This window comes from Choloepus didactylus, chromosome 23 (genome assembly GCF_015220235.1).
Source record: "Choloepus didactylus isolate mChoDid1 chromosome 23, mChoDid1.pri, whole genome shotgun sequence".
Lineage (NCBI taxonomy): Eukaryota > Metazoa > Chordata > Mammalia > Pilosa > Megalonychidae > Choloepus > Choloepus didactylus.
In genome coordinates this window covers 14,414,983-14,433,033 of record NC_051329.1, presented here as the reverse complement: position 1 = coordinate 14,433,033, position 18,051 = coordinate 14,414,983, and the positions used below count along the sequence as shown (strand labels likewise).

At 41.6% G+C, this 18,051-nt stretch overlaps 1 long non-coding RNA gene across 1 annotated transcript in view; it reads right to left on the bottom strand.

Moving 5' to 3' along the window:
* Positions 1 to 17,819, bottom strand: part of LOC119519250 — a 105,385-nt gene extending 87,566 nt beyond the window's left edge. The window contains exon 1 of the long non-coding RNA XR_005213996.1: positions 17,771 to 17,819. This is a non-coding gene — a long non-coding RNA (uncharacterized LOC119519250). The remainder of the gene's footprint in view (positions 1 to 17,770) is intronic.
* Positions 17,820 to 18,051: the final 232 nt, after the last annotated feature.

Genomic DNA, 18,051 nt, shown 5'->3' with positions numbered 1-18,051 from the left:
GGACAGACTGGGTTCAAACATTGTCTGGCCTTAGAGTTGAACTTCACAAGCTTCTGTTATCTTTCTCTGGAAAATGGACATCATATCTACTTCTCAGGTTTTTCTCTGCATTCTGTACAATAATCTATTCAACCATCTCGTGAGAGCCTGGGACACATTACCAGTTCAAAAATCAATAGCTCTTAGTAGTACGTACTAACCTGAGATTTTCGGCAGGACAGCAAGTCCACTCTCACTTGATGTTTCAGCATACACTATATGCTAGCCAGAGTTTTGGGCTGCACATAAAGTATGCATAGACTAAATTTAAATTTAGCCCAGACATAACTTTCAACATTTTTAAAGTTTAGAAATATAATATGCAAGCAGAAAATACACATAAATGAACATTTTAGCAATTAAATCAGACATGCATGCAACCACCTCCCAGGTCAAGAAAAAAGCACCCAGAAGCCTCCTGTGTCACTTCTTCATTACAACTATCTGCATCCTGCTTACAACTAAATGCTAATCTTTTATGGTAATTATTTTCTTGCTTTTCTTTATAGTCTTACTGCCTGTTTATGCATCACTTAATATAGTCTATTTTTGCTTGATTTTAAACCTCATAAAATGGAATCATTCAGTTTGAATTATTTTGTGTCTTTTTTTAATATCGTGATATTTGGAAGAGTCATCAGTGCTTCTGCAGGTAGCTGTAGCTCATTCATTTTTATTGCTGAAGAATATTCTGTTAATCAGACCTTATATTGAAATCAGCTATTATCAAGGAACCTGTCAGCCACAGTGAGGTGGATGGCCTCCAAAGATGGCCACTGGTGACTCCTCCCCACCCTTTTGTGCCAGCTCCTTTTACAAGAGGTGGAGTCTCTTTCCTTCCTGTTGAACTTGGGATGACCTTGTGATTTGCCTTAACCAATAGAATATGGAGTAAACAATGTGTGGGGACTTGTGAGTCCAGGCCTTAAAAGGACTGGCAGTTTTTGCCTCGTTGAAGCCACCCACCATTTAAGAAGTCCATTTAACGTGGGATGACCATGCTGTGAGTGAGCCCAGGCTAACCAAGAGAAAGGTCATGTGAGGAGAGAGAGAGATGGCCAGGTAGGCCCAGCTGGTCCAGCCATTCCAGCCAAAGCAGCATGAGAAGTTGTACAGCTATCTTTAAAATTCCAGCCTCAGCACATATCACATGGAGCAGAAGAACTGTACAGCTGAACCCAGCCCAGATCATAGAACTCTGAAAAAGAACAAATAGCTTTTTGAAGCCACTCAGTTTTGGAATAATAGAGAACTGAAAGAAAGTATTCCTAAGAAGTTGGGCAGATTTTTTTTTTCTCTTCCTCAGTTATATTTCTTTGCGAGTTTTACTTTTTTGATTAAGTGATAATATTTACATCTTCAGACATTTTAAATACATTTCACATCCTCTTTTTTCATCATCCTTTCATCCCCATCTTTTAGCCATATCCCTGTATGTGTTTGTGAAAACAGTACTGGGTTTAGATAGACACCACCATGGGGCGGGGGTGGTAAAAATTGTCACTATATGCAAAGATTTAAGATTGTATTTTTAGCACGTTCATTTTATTCCAATGGATGAATCATGTAGGTATGTGCTGTAATTACCATTTAATCCTGTCCATACAAAAACATCTTTTGAGATTTAAAAAAACATTAATTTACCTGAGTAAACAGACATCAGTTTCACTTTGAAAAGAGAGGTGCCTTTACCTTATACTGACTTAGAGGTGAGAAAAACAAATCACTGCCTTTGCTGCCTCGCATTCTGTGCTTTGAAATAGTTAACGGCCCTCCCTCCAATTTACTGCCTTGGGGTGCAGGGGAATCAGAAATAGTAACAAGCCTTTCTACATTTGCAGAAGTGTAATTGCCTCTAATGCTACTTAAGTTTCAAAGAAGCCCCACATTTTCATTTCACTGGAGCTTTCAGTTTCCTTTTTCCTTTCAAAGGCTGCCATGTATCGAAGGTTCCATTAAAGAATGAATGTCGCTGGTGAGAGAAGGGGAGGAGGCTATGAAAACTAACTGCATTTAAAAAAAATAAAAATAATGTAGTTTGATAGACTAGTTTCCACACAGTGGAGACTCTGGGAGTTGAAGGTCTTTGAAAGGAGGCAGCAGAGGCTTTCTGATACAGACAAAACTGGATTTGAATCTGGGCTCCACCACTTAACAGTAACTGATTTTAGGCAAATACCTACATTTTCTGAGCTTCAGTTTTCTTATCTGCAAAATGGGGCTAAGGAAAAGCCCCATATGACTGCTGCAAAGAATCAAAGAGAGACTCTGTCTAAGGGGCTTCTTGCAGTGTCTGGCACACTATTGGTTCCTAATGAATGTTAACTCTCTATCTTAGAAGCACTTTATAGAAGACGGTTCTGAAAATGTTGACAATCATCATAGTGGATCTAGGGAGCCATTTTATGAAAGAACCCAGGAACATGTCAGAGAGTTCCTGTAAGTCACAGTTCCCTGGATGGAGATAGGTCTGCGGCTGCATCACTAACATGGCCTGGGGCTTGGGCATAAACAGATGGCATTGAGCAATTCTGGAAAAGGATTCCATTGTTTTGTGGTTCATTTTTACTTCTACCAGCTGGAGACAGAGGCCTAAGGGGGGAGTGGAGGCTGAGGTCTTAAGGAACTTCAATGAGAACAGTTAAATAATAAGCCACTCATCTGAACGATAGGTGGACCAACATAGACACCACCTCTGGGTTTTCTAGATATTGGTTAAAACTCCAAAGCCTAAGATGAGTGAGAGATGCAGCTAAAGCTGTTATTTTCTTACCCAAGATGCAATAAAGGAGGCATTTTTGAAGAAAAACAACATTGACTTGAACCTGAATTAGGTGCTTTATATTCAGTATCTCATTTAATCCCAATAAAAACTTATCTTTCCAATCTTTCCCTATAAGATGTTAAGAGAAGTGAAGTATCCTAGACAGGATCACTCATCTACAAAAATTTCAGAGCTAATTTGAATCTAGACCTACCTCTGAAACTCACGATTTTCACCCAAGTGCTCTCTTTCCTCCCTGAAGGAAGTTAACTGGATCCTCCTTCCAGAACTGAGATAATCTGAAGAAGGAATACAAAGGGGTGGAGTACCTGTTCTCCACTGTTCTGTGCTAAAATTAGAATACCTAGGTCAAAGCTGTACCAAAAGGAAGGGTTTTGTAGGGAGATCTAGTGAGAGAGAGGAAGATCAAGTTAGTGTGAGGAAGGGGGACCCCAGAAGAGTTCTGTCAGGTGAAGTCAAAACAAGAAATCAAGTATCAGGTCAGAAGTCCTAAAGTTTACAGACAAATCCCGTCTTGGTGTTCAAGGAAGATCCAGGAAAATTGTTCAGATGGAGACCATAGGGAAATAGAGGGGGACCATCATCTTGATTTGATGCTTTGAAAGAGCAAATATGACCATATAAAGGGTCTTTACAGGACCAATCAGAAATGCAGGAGGTGGCTTCCAGGGACTCCAAAGCACCCAGCCTGTTGTATTGAATTGCTTGGTCCTGTTTTGGCATAAGAGCCCAGGAAAGAAAGGATGAGTATAGGCCAGAATCACCAAAAACCAGAGGCCAGAGAAAGGGATACCTGTGTCAGATGCAAATGGATTCTTTAGTAGACTTCTGCAGCCTTAACTTGACTCTCTCCCCTTGGGGGTTCTCTTGCTCTAGCTTTCTCACTCCTCCCTTTATACTTTCAGGAGATTATATTTAGGTAAAAATGAGTAAATATGAGAACATCAAAATCAATCACTATAAGTTAGTACAACCACTACACAAACTAACTACACAAAAATTCTTCCAAAGCCATCAATATCCCCAAAAGGTCTGAACTCCTTAGTGTGAAGTTCAAAGCCCAACATAACCTAATCTAACCAGCAAGTTATCCAGATTTATCTCTTGTCCCTGCTCATTTCCAAATATATGTACTATTTCCCATTTCTGGGCTTCCTGAACACTTTTTGTCACTCAAGAGACTTCTCAAAACTGCCTTTCTGCTGGAGTATTACAATGAGCGTGTTTGCACCAGCTCTGATGCAGGTGTTAAGAGCGTTGAGATCATAATCTACATCTTATTTCATCTCTCAGCCCCACCCCCCAGCTCAGAACTCAGCACAGAGAAGGAGCCTGTACACATTATTAAATGCATTCAAAATGGGGTAATAAGTAAACCAAAAATCTGTGGGATACTGAGGTACTTGGGCTGTATTTAACACCCAATGGGTTTAAAATGAGTCCCAAGAGCTAGCTGACAATTATGCTTCCTCTTATATCTAAAAAGGTATTTCATTTGCCCATTTCTCAGTATGTATTACCTGAGTTCAAAAAAAAAAAAAAATGTTTACTGACATTCACTGTGTGCCAGGCGTTGTGCTGGGCATTTAGGATGTCAAAGTTATTAAGACACAGTTTTGTGGGCTGTATAACAGATTATCTCCCAAACTTAGTGGCTTATCCCCAAACCTTAGTAGCATTTATAATCTCACAGTTTTCCTGAGTCAGGAGTCTGGTTCAGATCCTGTGGTCCTGGGTCTAGTACAAGGTGGAATCAAGGTGTCAGCCAGTGCTGCAGTCATCTTAAGGCTCCATATGGGGAGGATCTGCTTCCAATTTCACTCAGATGGTTGTTGCAAGGTTCAGACCTTCACAGTTCATTGGACTGAGGGCCTCATCTCCTCGCACTGTTGGTCAGATGCTTTCCGAAGTTCCTTGCTGTTCCAGTTTGGTCAGGCTTCACTGAAGAAAGGCTGATGGCGTCCGAACACCTCTTGTCAGCTAGGAGGGCATGTCTGCTGATCCTCTGCTCCTGGGTTGCACTGCTTTCTGATTCCAATGGCTTTCTCTTTAAGTGTCTGTGAGTTCTCACTTAGCTTCTCCGGGGCAAACTCTGGGCTTCATCGCTTAGCTTAGCATCTCCAAATGTCGTTCTGTCTGCATCTCCAGGCAGCTGGTTCTGTGTTGGCACTGAGCGCTCTCTCTCTCCCTAAACTCTCTTAAGGACTCCAGTAAACTAATGAAGACCCAACCTTGAATGAGCAGGGTCACAGCTCCATGAAAATAGTCTAATCAAAAGCCCCCACCCACGACAGTATGCCCCCACAAGATTGGATTAAAAGAACATGGCCCTCTATGGGGTACATAACAGATCCAAACCAGCACACTTGCCACGTGGGATACTCACAGCTCACAACATGGCATCTGGTTTGATCAGAGTGATCAAAGAGAGCAATAGAGAGTGGGAGAAAGATGAAATCAACAGCCCTGAAAGTTACATCCAATCACTGTTAACATGTTCAGTATATTAGAAGAGAGTCATTAAGTCCTTCCCACACTGGAGGGGAGTGGATGACACTAACATGAATACCAGGAAGTGGGAATCATTGAGAGTCATCTTAGAAGACTTCCTACCACAGGGTTATTTCATTATTTTCTTCAAATAAATTATACGAATTGGAAGGAACTCTCCTTTTATGGTGAAGATTGCAGTGAGTGGGGGAGAAAGAAAAAGGGAAAAAGTTACTCAGAATATTTTAGTAGGACTAATAACTGCCACTTGTTGAGTAACAATTATATCTAGTCATTGTACTAGACTTTATATATGTGCTTCTAACTCTTTAAAGGGCTTTGAAAGCTAGATAGCATTGGTCTTATTTCACAGAAGAAAAAAGTGTAGTTCATAAAAGGAAAATGGGTTTTAAATTACTCACTTCATTCACTCTTGATCTCTGTGTGCAGGAAAAATCCACCTATCTATATGTCTAGCTATGTATCCATCTAACTAGCCTCACCTCTCATTCAAATCTGCCTCATAACCTGTTACTTTATTAATCCTAAGTGTAATAGAATATTGAACCTAATATCAATAGAATATATTGCTTTCCAGATTTGACTATTTTCAGGAATGGAGTGAATTTGCCTATATAATATCACTTGAGAACGTAATTAGACACATCTAGAAGAGTGTATTGTGCAAGCTATTTGTATTCATAATTGTCTGATTACACTTGCATGTATCCAGTTATCAGCATGATGGGCCACTTACCCCCTCAATGGCAAAAGTGGTTAGCCACATGAACAATTACCTGCATACTTAATTTGGAATGCTCAGTTGTCAGACACAGTTTTTAACTTAAGAATCTACAGTCTAGTAAGGGAGTTAGATGTGTAATAAAATATTAAAATAATATAAGCTACCCTTTGTTAATCATTTACTGTATATCACAAGCTTTATATCGTTTCATTGTCAAAATCCTGTGAGACTTCTGGTTCTAGCCATGATGCATTAACTGAACCAGACTCACCTTCCTTATAAATAAATACATGAAGCAACTGTTCCCAGACATTGGACAGCAGACAAAGCAGGGCTATGATCATTGACAGAAGAGAACGCATAAAACGAACCACACGTTCACCCCAGCTTTCCGCTTGCAGCATGGAGAAGTGAACTCAAAACAGAGAGTAGTGGTTTTGCTGGGTAGAGGAATTTGGTGCTGCTGAAGCAGCTAGGACCTATTGAGGCAACAGAGAAGAGAGGCTGCACTGACAAGAAATACCTGACATCTGCATAGGGGCTCCTTTAAGTATTGGGCCAAATATTAAACTGTGCATATGAAAGACAAGTCTCTGAAGCCTAGCATAGAACTGCTGTTGGACAGGGTTTAGAGGGGTGCTGTGAGGTAAATGCTGTGAGGTAATGAGAGGTTACAGAGAGCTAGGAGACACTGATGCTCTGAGCAAGAAAAGAGAATGTGTTGAGTAACTCAAGCATTCATGGGATACCCATAGAAAGTGCATGTCTTAGGAGTGAAACTATTCTAGCTTTATAGAAAGGGCTACTCTTTGCCCACCATAACAAAACTTAAACAGAGATCAGTAAGATCAACCTGAGAATCCAATAAATTAACTACCTGCCAAGACAAAACTCAATTTTCTTCAAAGGAAGATAAAATAATTCATGTTTTCAACAATATAGCCTCTATAATTCCTAAAATAAAAATAGTAATTATACAAAGGACAAGCTAATGTGGCCCATAGCCAAGATGAAGACAAGGGAAATACTCAGAAGTGACAATGGACATTGAAATGAGTACATAAGATTTTAAAATTATTATATTTCAAGGAATTAAAGAAAAGAATAAAATAATTAGTGAAAAGACAAGGAATTTTAACAGAGGAATGGAAACTAAAAGATGAATCAAAAGGAAATACAAAAACTGAGAAATATAGCACCTAAAATAAAAAAAATGTACTAGATAGGCTTAACATCAGTTTGGACAATGCAGAAGAAAAGATCACTGAACCTGAAACAGGTCCATAGAAACTATCCAAAACTGAAACACAAAAAGAGAATTAAAAATTGAAAAGATTTAATGAAGTCTCATTGACCTAACGACAATATCAAACAGTTTAAAATATGTGTATTGGAGTACTTGAACAAAAGGACAAAGAGATTGGGATATGTTGGGGATTGAATTATGCCCCCTGCAGAAGTTTTGTTCAGGTCTCAACCCCTGGTCATCTATGGAAAGATGTTTTGTCCTCTGGGCCTGATGGAGTGGCAGCCCCACCCTTTCCCAGTGCTTGTGCAGCAGCCATGCTCTCCCCAGGGACTGAGATGGAGGTTCCACCCTAGTCAGGAATCAGGATGGCTGCCAGACATGCTGCAATCCCCCAGGCATCCAAGGAAACTGGGGTGATAGCACTCTCCCTGAACAACTGGGTGGGAAGGCCCACCCTCGCCACGTGCCGGGCACACTCACCCTTTCCACACACTTGAATGGGTCTGCTCTCTTGGCCCAACAAGATGTTTAGGTCCAGACCTAAGCTTCTGTGGTTCTGCCCTTGAAGTGATTTTTCCTTTTATCACTTTCTTTTCTGTTCCTTTTAAGCCAGGCTGGCAGTGGTTCTGTTCATACAAATCTCGCAAAAAAACTTGTCAGTTTTGCATGTAGCTCACAGGGGTCCAAACATCAGACAGCAGACCTTTCCACAGATCCTTCCTGGATAGCTGCACCTCCAGTCCTGACTTGCACTGAAATGGCTGACCGGTTCCATGTTCAGTTAAATCCTCACATGGAACACTGCTCTCCAGGGACTTGCTTTCCAAAAGCTCAGAATTTTCCTGGGTTTCTTTGTGCCCAGGAATTTAGATCTCAGCTTTTACTATAAGCTGCAAGGAGAAACCAGGTTGCACTTCCCATACTTAGATTGGAAATCTTCTCAGCTAAATACCCAGCTTCATCCCTTTAAAATTCTACCTCCCATCTGACACAAGAACTCAACTTATGCCAAGTTCTCTGCCACTTTAAAACAAGGATCACCTTTTTTCCAGTTTCCGATAACACGGTCATCATTTCTGTTTAAGGTTTCATCAGAAGTACCTTTAGTGTCCGTATTTCTTCCAACAGTTTTGTCAAAGCAGTCAAGGTCTTTTCTGTCAAGGGCCTCACAATTCTTCCAGCCTCTACCTATTACCCAATTCCAAAAGCCATTTCCATATGTTTTGGTATTTGCAACAGCAGCACCTCACTCTTGGTACCAAAATCTGTTATAGTTTCTGATGCTGCTTAAAGCAGGTACAATGAAATGGTTCCATTTGAGCAGTGGAAATTTATTAACTTACAGTTTTGAGGCAAGAAAATGTCCAAATCAAGGCATCATCAAGGTGATGCTTTCTTCCTAAAGCCTGGCAGCCAGCAATCATTGGCTCCTCTGCCACATGGCAAGGCACATGGTAGCCTCTGCTGGTTTCTCCCTTCTTGTCCAGGTTTTGTTGCTTTCAGCTTCTTGCTTCTGTTGTACTCTCTCCCTCCCTCTCCCTCCCCCTCTCTCCCTTCCCCTTCCCTTCTCTCCATTCCATTTATAAAGGACTCCAGTTGTAGGATTAATGAATGAAATAGGTCACACTTTAACTGAAGTAGCCTTATCAAAAGATCCTACTTACAATGGGTTTACACCCACAGGAATGGATTCGATTTCAGAATGTGTGTTTCTGGGGTACATACAGCCTCATGCCACCACATGTATTTACAAAAGATGCACCTTAGATGTATAAACACAGATAGATTAAAAGTGAAAGGATGGAAAAGGTATACCATGCAAGTACTAATCACTGCAAAGTTAGGATGGCTATATTCATATCAGACAAAGTAGAATTCAAATCAGGGAGTGTTATTAGAGATAAAGAGGAGCATAGTATAATGATAAAGGGGTCAGAGTATCAATTCATTAAGACAGCGTAATAATTCTAAATGCATATTGTTGTAGAGAGTCTCCAAAGACAGGCACCATCAATTCCTTCTTTTCATATGTGCATGTCACTGAACACATCAAGAGATGGAGTCTATTTCTCCTTCCCTTTGAATCTAGCATGTTTTTGTGATTTACCTTCACTCTCTTGGTTCCAGTTCTTGCTGAGCAACTCCTGAAATGGATTTAATTCCTGACAGCCCTGGCTTGTCTCCAGCCTCAGGATGGTAGCATCTCAGTGATGTTGCTAATCTCTGGGTTGCCTCCCCTTTGATAGTTTGGCTTCTACACTGTTCCATCATCTGGGTGATCTGTTAATCTATTATCGGTATTAAATTCCTTCCAAGTCAAAGATCAAGCGTGGTTCCTATTTTCCTGGCTTATCACTGACAGATACAGGGAGCTAATGAAGCTTGTTACATCCATTTCCCAGATGGAAAAAGTAAGGCTCAGCGTTGTCCTGAATTGGTTCTGCCCAATCCTGCTCTGCAGGCTGGTCACAGACCTCTTTGGCATCCATAAGAACCCACAGTCCAGTGAAATGTCGGCAGACTTTGATCTGCCATTAAAGAACGACTTTTACAAATGGAAAGCCTTTTCCATCTGTTTGATTTAAACAGAGAAATCAATGTTTAAATAATAAATGCCCTCATTTTGGGAAGTCTGTCCTCTTCTGGCAGCAGTCCTGGGCTTGTTTGGGTCAGACTCGGCAGCCTTGGGTCTCTGCCTTCACCACCTCCCCAAGCCTGAAGGATAGTGCAGAAGCCACAGCTGGGAGGCAAGACACCTGGGTTCAAGTCCTGGATCAGGCAAGTCCTTAGACTTCTCTGAGACTTGCAAGCGTGCTTCAGCCATTCCCTCTACACCTTCATCTCCCACATTTTCCCATAAGGCCAAGAAATCAGAAGGGCCCTCCATAGCAGACTCCAAGGAAAATGATGGGAAGGGACACTGAATTTGGACACCAAATTCTGTAGGGATGCAAGATTTATGAACTCCTAAACTATAATTTCCTTTGGGGATTGTCTGGTAGCTGAAGAAGGGAATTTGGAGTTTGAGTGACAGATCTGGGTTCGGGTCCAGCCCTCCCCTTACTGGCTGGGTAATGACATTAGTCAGAGGCCCAACAAGAAACAGATGGACCACTCAGAAGATTTAGTTCAAGAGAGGTTCATGCAGAGACTTTCTACAGAGGTGTGGGTATGGTTAAGGGAACCTCTAAGAGATGGTGAAGCACCCAAGGGCTGGCAACCACTGTCAGGAGCCATTACCACCACTAGACCCAACGGGGAGAAGGAGCAGGAAGTGTGTTACTAGACCCCAACAAGAACTGGGGTTGTGGAGGAGGAACCATCCAATAGGAGCTGGGGCTGTGGAGGAATGTAGCCTCTGCCAAAACCACAGAGGGAGTGGCAGGGACTGGGGGAGTAAACAACACCCTGACCTCTCTCTTCCTTTCTTCCAGTTCCTACAAGTATTGATCACACCCAACCAGGAGTGAGCGGGCAAGGGAGTCCATTGATGTCGTCCATTCAGGACAGCCTCTGCGGTCCATAGCCAAATGGAGAAAGGTACAGGGTGGATCAGGGTGGGGAGGTTGGAGATAGGGAAATGGAAGATCACCACCATGGTGATCCTCTGAATCTCAGTTTCCTCATCTTTAGGAAGTGAACAGTAGCATTAATCTGACATGGTTGTCTTGGAGGTAAAAGTAAATGATAAATGCAGTGATACCCAAATGTGGTTGTGTGTCAGACTCCATTATGGAGCTTTATAAAAAACCAGAATCTCTACTCTGTTCAGACTTACCAAATCAGATGCCCTGGGGGTGGGATTCATAAATGCTGGAAACTTTTCGTTTATGTACAGTCTGAAGATCTAGTTTGGGGAACCAGTGATGAATTACCTGTTTCAAACTCCTACTTTAGAGCCAGATAATTGTAGATTTGAATCCTGCCTCTGTTGCTTCTTAGCCTGGAGCAAGGGACTTGACTGATCTAGATTCAGTTTCCTCATCAATGAAATGGGAATGATGGTGGTATACACACTTCTAAGTGCTTTTGAATGCTCCTTGGTGACTATAATACATGTGGAAGGTTTCTTACATAGCGACTCACAATAAATGGTGGTTTTGTTGACCATGAAAGGAGAGATGGATCAGGATATTGCAATGGCTTTGACTATGACTTTGGGGGAAATGGAAACCATTAGAGTTTTGGTTGGTTGGTTGATTGGTTTTTGGTTTTGGTGCTTATGTCTCTTATTCGAATGAAAATATGATACAAGTAAATAGGAATCGTGTTTTATTTTTTTTAAAAATTTGTGTAAAACTGCTTTCCCCCACACATACACAGACTTATCTCAACCCAACATATAATGAACTCAAAGTTTCCTGCTAAGTCTTTTCAAAACTCAGGCGTAATTTAGGTCTGTGATGAAACAGCTGAAAAATAAAGCCTGTTCTGGTCCATTGCTCTTTGTCTCTGGTTTTCTAAATCTGTAATTCCATTAGAGGATTTTGAGCAGAGGAGTGAAATGTTATGACATTTTTTAACAGGATTGCTCTCGGTTTAGGATAGACTCTAAGGAGATGAGGAAAAGTAGTAAGATTACAAAGGAGGGATTTCAGTTATTCAAGCAAGAAATTATGACTGTCTGGAGATTGTGTGTGTCTGTCATCTATTATGCCTGTTTTAACAATGTATCTATACCTATTTGTACATTTTGTTTGCACATAAGTACCTTAGCAATTCAAATGAAGGCAGCTTGCTAATTAAGTGGACCTTGTTCTTGGAATTCAGAGGGGATTTGGGCACTATCAAATGCAGATGATTCTGGTAAACTTGGTACGGCTCATGCTTCCAACACCTTTCCTGCTCTAGATTTTAGTGTTGCTGAAAGGAAGCTTTGAGCTAGATTCCTTTTAGTTTCACAATATCTTCTTTCCTTTCTTTCTCTTTCCCACTGTCAGTTTGGCTCTTATAATCTTATTTTACACCCCCTCCCTTTTTTTTTTCCTCACTGAAACTGGCAATAGCCTGGCTCTATGTCAAATGCATTTCCACTGTAATGAGTACCAGCATGAAGATGAAAGAAGAGCATCAGGTGCTTAAAGATCTATGTATTTCTTACGTTTAAACTTGCATCGTTTCTTATTATAAATTTAATACATATTCTTTTCACATAAAACATTAAAAAATAAAATAGTCCTTAAGCCCCCCATGTGCTGATTATATACGTAACCGTTCATGTCACAGTAGCTATGATATAGGTGTTGCTGTCTCCATCTTACAAATGATGAAACTGAGGCTCAGAAGGCATAATTAATATCTCTTCATCCTTGGTCGGCTTACAAATGGCCAAGTAGCAGGATTTAAATCTAAGTCTGTCTGCCTGAGGAATCTGCATTTTTAACCCCTTTGGTAAGCAATGGCCTCAATCCCAAAAGAGTAAATACAAAAAAGTCATTTTCTATTGAAAACTTTCTGTATATTAGGTATTTTACTGTGCTGCTTTGAATGTATTGTGTCCCCCAAATGCCATTATCTTTGTGGTCTTGTGGGAGAAACGTTTTGGTGCTGGTTAGATTTGCTTGGAATGTGCCCCACCCAGCTGTGGGTAATGATTCTGATGAGATGTTCCCATGGAGGCGTGGCCCCGCCCATTCGGGGGTGGGCCTTGATCAGTGGAGCTATATAAATCAGCTGACTCAGAGAGAGGGAACGGAGTGCAGCTGGGAGTGATGTTTTGAAGAGGAGCAAGCTTGCTAGAGAGGAACGTCCTGGGAGAAAGCCATTTTGAGGCCGGAGCTTTGGAGCAGACGCCGGCTGCCTTCCCAGCTAACAGGTTTTCCGGACGCCATTGGCCATCCTCCGGTGAAGGTACCCGGTTGCTGATGTGTTACCTTGGATGCTTTGTGGCCTTAAGACTGTAACTGTGTAGCGAAAAAAAAACCCATTTTATAAAAGCCTGTCCATCTCTGGTGTTTTGCATTCTGCAGCATCAGCAAACTAGAACATTTACTATATTATTTACCTCTGACAACAAACCTGAGAAGTTGCCATTTACTCCATTTGAATGATGGGGTGAATAATAATACCAAGAGAAATCATCTATTTAGTGATTTCTCCATGTCAGGCAAGTGCTAAGCCTTGAGCATTATCTCATGTAAGTAAAAAAAAGAACAAAATGGAAACCAATCTTATATCTAACATCTGTATAACCAGTATTTCTATTTTAATATCCATTCTTTGAAAGCTTTTCTTATGCATTCATTTTTTTTCAAAAGTGGGATCTATAGTGCATGATGGCCTCATTTTCTTACTCAAAAATGTATTATGCCCATATTTTACTTGTCATTAAACAGTCTTTTATAGCTCTAATGTATAACAGTCCAGTGTATGCAAGTGTCATAATTTATTTATTAATTCCTCATTGTTGAACATTTAGATTTTCCCATTTTGTCTATTGCAAAGAACATTGCAGTGAACATCATTGTATAAATTTTTGTATTTTGTGATTTCCCTAAGATCAGTTCCTGGCAGTGAATTTGCAGCATTGAAGGTTTTGATAGATAAAGGGGGAGCACATTCTGCTCACATCACAATTTATCAACTGGTCCATTTCCCAAACCCTGGCCCCAAACTGGATATTATAATTTGTTAAAAACAAAGAAACAACGTTTGCCCATTTGCTAGGTACAACATAACTCTTTGTTAACGTTATTTTTATTTTATTACTAGAGAAGTTGAATATTTTATCGTGTGTCCATTGTCTATTTGAGATGTGTAATTCTATATCTGGTTTCCTAATATATAAGTAATAATGCATGTTAGGGTAAAGGTTAGGCGGAACAAGGCTCATCAATTTAATATGAGCAGCAGGACACAGCAAATGAAGTCTCCCTTAATGAAAATGCATCTTTTCATCCTCTGTATATGTTGGCCAAGCCATTGATCTACCTGGTCCCTAGTTCTATGACAGAGTCCCTTAGTCAGGAGCACAGTCTTTTGGACAGACCCCAACCAAATCAGTAGATGAGGTAACCACAGACTATACAGGCCTAAGCCATGGAGACAGTACTGCCTGACACTCTTGGCCTGCAGTTGCCAGGAAGCTGCAGTGCTGACTCCTTGAGGACAGTGACCAAGTCCTGTTCGTCTGTGTCCCTGCGTTCCAGAGGAAGTGCTCATCATGCTGGCTGCTGAATAAATGAAGGATGCGTACAGTGAAGGAGAGGGAAGAAATAGGCAGGGATTTTGCAGCTGAGAGGAACGATACCTGTATTAGTTTCCTGGCTGCTGAAAACAAATACCATACAGTGAGTTGGCTTAACAAAAGGAATTTATTGGCTCACAGTTTCAGGGCTAGAAGGCTTGCTTCCTCCCGGGTTTGATGTCTCCTGGCAAGCTGACAGTCTTTGGGGTTCCTGGATTGTCTGTCACATGACAATGGACATGGCAACCCTTTCTCTTCTGGGTTCTGTTGATTTCTGACTTTTGGATGCTTCCCGTCACTTCCTCCTTCCATTTCCAATTCCCTGGGCTTATAAAAATGTCACTCAAATTGGACCAAGGCCCACCCTCGTTCAGTTTGGGCGCACATAAACTAATAACATCTTCAAAGGTCCTGTTCACAAACAGATTCCCATCCGCAGGACCAGGGGTTGGAACATGAACATGCTTTTTGTGGAAGACATGATTCAGTCCCCAGAAATACCCAAATTCGCTCAAACAAAAATAGGAAGAGAAAGCAACCTCCATAAGGAAAGGGATTTTTGTTTGTTTGTTTGTTTGTTTGTTCACAGCAGTATCCCCAGCATCTAGCACAGTGCCTGACATACAGAAGGCACTCAGAAAGACCCTTGCTGAATGAAAGGACAGTTGCTCTCAGGCAAGACAAGCTCTGTGGGTGCTTTATATTCTGCTATACATGCTTTATATTCTGACTTGGAGAAGGTGGAATGTCCTTAAGGGAATTAAGTATTGCTTATGAAGGATAAATAACACATCTCCATGATCCAGAACCTTGTGACAGACCAAATAAGTTTATATATGGGTTGCTGGAAAAAAGAGTATTGTAACAGAAGCTACTATATGTTAACTAAATCCATTTTCTTTTTGTCCTCAACATACTGTTTGACTCCATGTCCCAGCCTTCCTTGCAGTTAGGGATGGCCATGTGACTACATTCTGGTCATTGGAAAAGAAGAGTAGGTCTGCCCCCTAAGGAAACACTCTTATGAACCTTACACTCTTTCTCCTCATCTATGAAGCAGGAAGCAAAGGACTCCAAACCTCTGGGGATGGAGGAGGCAGAGGGAGAAAAGAAGGAAGGAAAGAAAGAAGGGAGGAAAGGAGGAAGGAAGGAAGGAACTTGGTCCCTGAGTTGCTACTCATTAAAAGAGTAATCTAGGAGAACCACTTAACCAAGTTGGACTGTTGAATTAGCAAGTAATTTCTATGTTAAACCAATAATATTTGGTGTTGTTCATCACACCAGCTAGTGCCACTCACCCTGAATAACATAAAAAGCTAGAAGAAAGGCATTCTGGGCTGGGAAATCGGTCCCCTGCTAGAGTGTTTGGAAGACTTTGTAGAACTTTCCACTGTTGTCTCAATAATCAGCTTATTCTCACTATTTATAACTACTCTAAAGATGCATTTTGGGATTTTACAGTTTGCAGCTCTCATTTCAGCCTCTCTAGGAGGAAGGCAGGGCAGGAATCAAGGCGCCCATTGTACAACATGGAAAATGAATCTCGTTGGTGTTAGAATAATCTACTGGTCAGAGGTGTCCGAACCTGGCTTTGCACAGCCTGATGCTGTCTCTAGAGCATACTGATGTGCATCCTCCTGTCTGCACAGAGAGCATGCCGTGTATCTCTGTACAGCAGGGCTCCTCCCCCATGCACGACTGACATTTGGAGTTGGATAATTCTCTGTTGTGGGGGCAGTCCTGTGCATTGTAGGATGTTTAGCAGCACCCGTGGTGTCTACTCCCTCGATGTCATTAGTAAAAGTGACCCCAGACATTGCCCAGTGTTCCCTGGGGGCATATTCACCCCCTGGTGAAAACTACTGCTATAGAAATTTCTGCCTCTTTTTGAAAGTTCTGCTTGCATATGTTTCTGCTAGAACTGAAATACAGACTAGGAAAAAAAAAAAAAGAATTCCCTAAGGGACATGAGTGAGGTAGAATATGCAATGAAATTAAGGTAATGCATGTGACTTTCATGTGTTCTGTGCACGCTGGAGATCATATTTGGGAATGGATGTGAATCTGACCCCACAGCGGTTCTTTCTTTCTTTGTCTATGCTGGGACTTAATTTCTATTTAGAGTTTCCATTCCACTGGGTCTCAAAAGCATAACTGAGGCCAATCACAGTAAATTCAGGGTTTTCCTAGTCTATTTAGTACCTCCTTACCCCCATGCTTTCTTCGGGATTGTGTCTAAGATTTAGAGGCTCTCTGGGCAGGGCCTGGTCTTGGGGGCACATCGGCTCCTTGGCCATTGTCGGTCATCCTTCCTGACAACTGCTGGTTTGTCCTCAGTGCCGGTCAGTTCTTCAAGACAGCCCATAAGGATTGCTTGACACCATCCCATTCTCAGGGTTTATTTGGGCCCTGCAGTCTCACTTAGTTGCTTCCATGACACTCTTGAGTCCATGACACACTTTAGTCCATGGGAGGGATCTGGCTGCTTCCCGGGCCCAACTTCATGAGTTTATCATCTCTGACCCTTTAGCCAAGACAGCCCTCTTTCCAGCTCCCTCTCTGTGCCTGGTTCAGGGGAACTCTGGGAGGCAGGACTGGGACTGTGGTGAGGCAAGTGAGGCACTAAGGTGGAAAATGGAAGGAGGCAGTCATGCTCAGATGCTTCCCCTGTACTTGGCTGATCCTGAGAGTGAGGCCTTCTAGGTTCAGGCACCTAAGACATACAGTTGAAGGAGGCAGTCATTGTCAGGGTTGCCCAAGCACTGACAGTGAGTGCCTCCTTCCATTTTCAAGCTAAATGCCTTGCTTGCCTCACCCTAGTTCTGGCCCTGAGAGGCATAGATTCTTCCTTCTTGTAAGTTCTCTGAACCCCTCTGGATGTTCCACTTCCATCCAGCAAGGACAGAGCCAGCACGGAGCTGCAAGTCAGGGACCCAAGCCAAACACAAGTTGAACTCTCTTGCTACCCCTTTCGTGCCCCTCACATTTCCCAGACCAGAGATGACCTTCTTTGAGGAAAGGCAAATGGCCCTTTTATCAGCATGTATTCTTCCAAATTTACTTTTTACAGCCAGAATATCATGTCCAGAGTATTTCTGGGCTTAGATTTTTGAAACCCCAAATCCAGATTCCTACGAAGCAAAAATCTCTGGCTACTGATATCCAAAAGCCTTTTCCAGCATTCGTCCGATGCTCCTGAGAGCATGAACTCTGCCAGTGCAGGGGAGAGATATGGGCAAGGAGGACAGGAAATTGCAGGGGAGAACATTAACTTACCACACACTTCTATCCAGTTGGAAACAAAGGACTTCCCAAAGTCGGCCAAATTCAAATAAGTTATGTGAAATGTATTCCACCAATGTGTAGTCAGCTAAGAGAGAAAGACAAAATAATTATGAATGAGAATAAGAAGCTGTTATATTTATACATCTCATTATAGCTTATAATATACTATCTTACACTCTAAGCTCCCTGAAAGAATGAATTTTGTCTATCTCCAGTGCCTTTCAGAAGACCTGAAACAGTAGAAACTCATTAAAAAATTGTTGACTGAATAA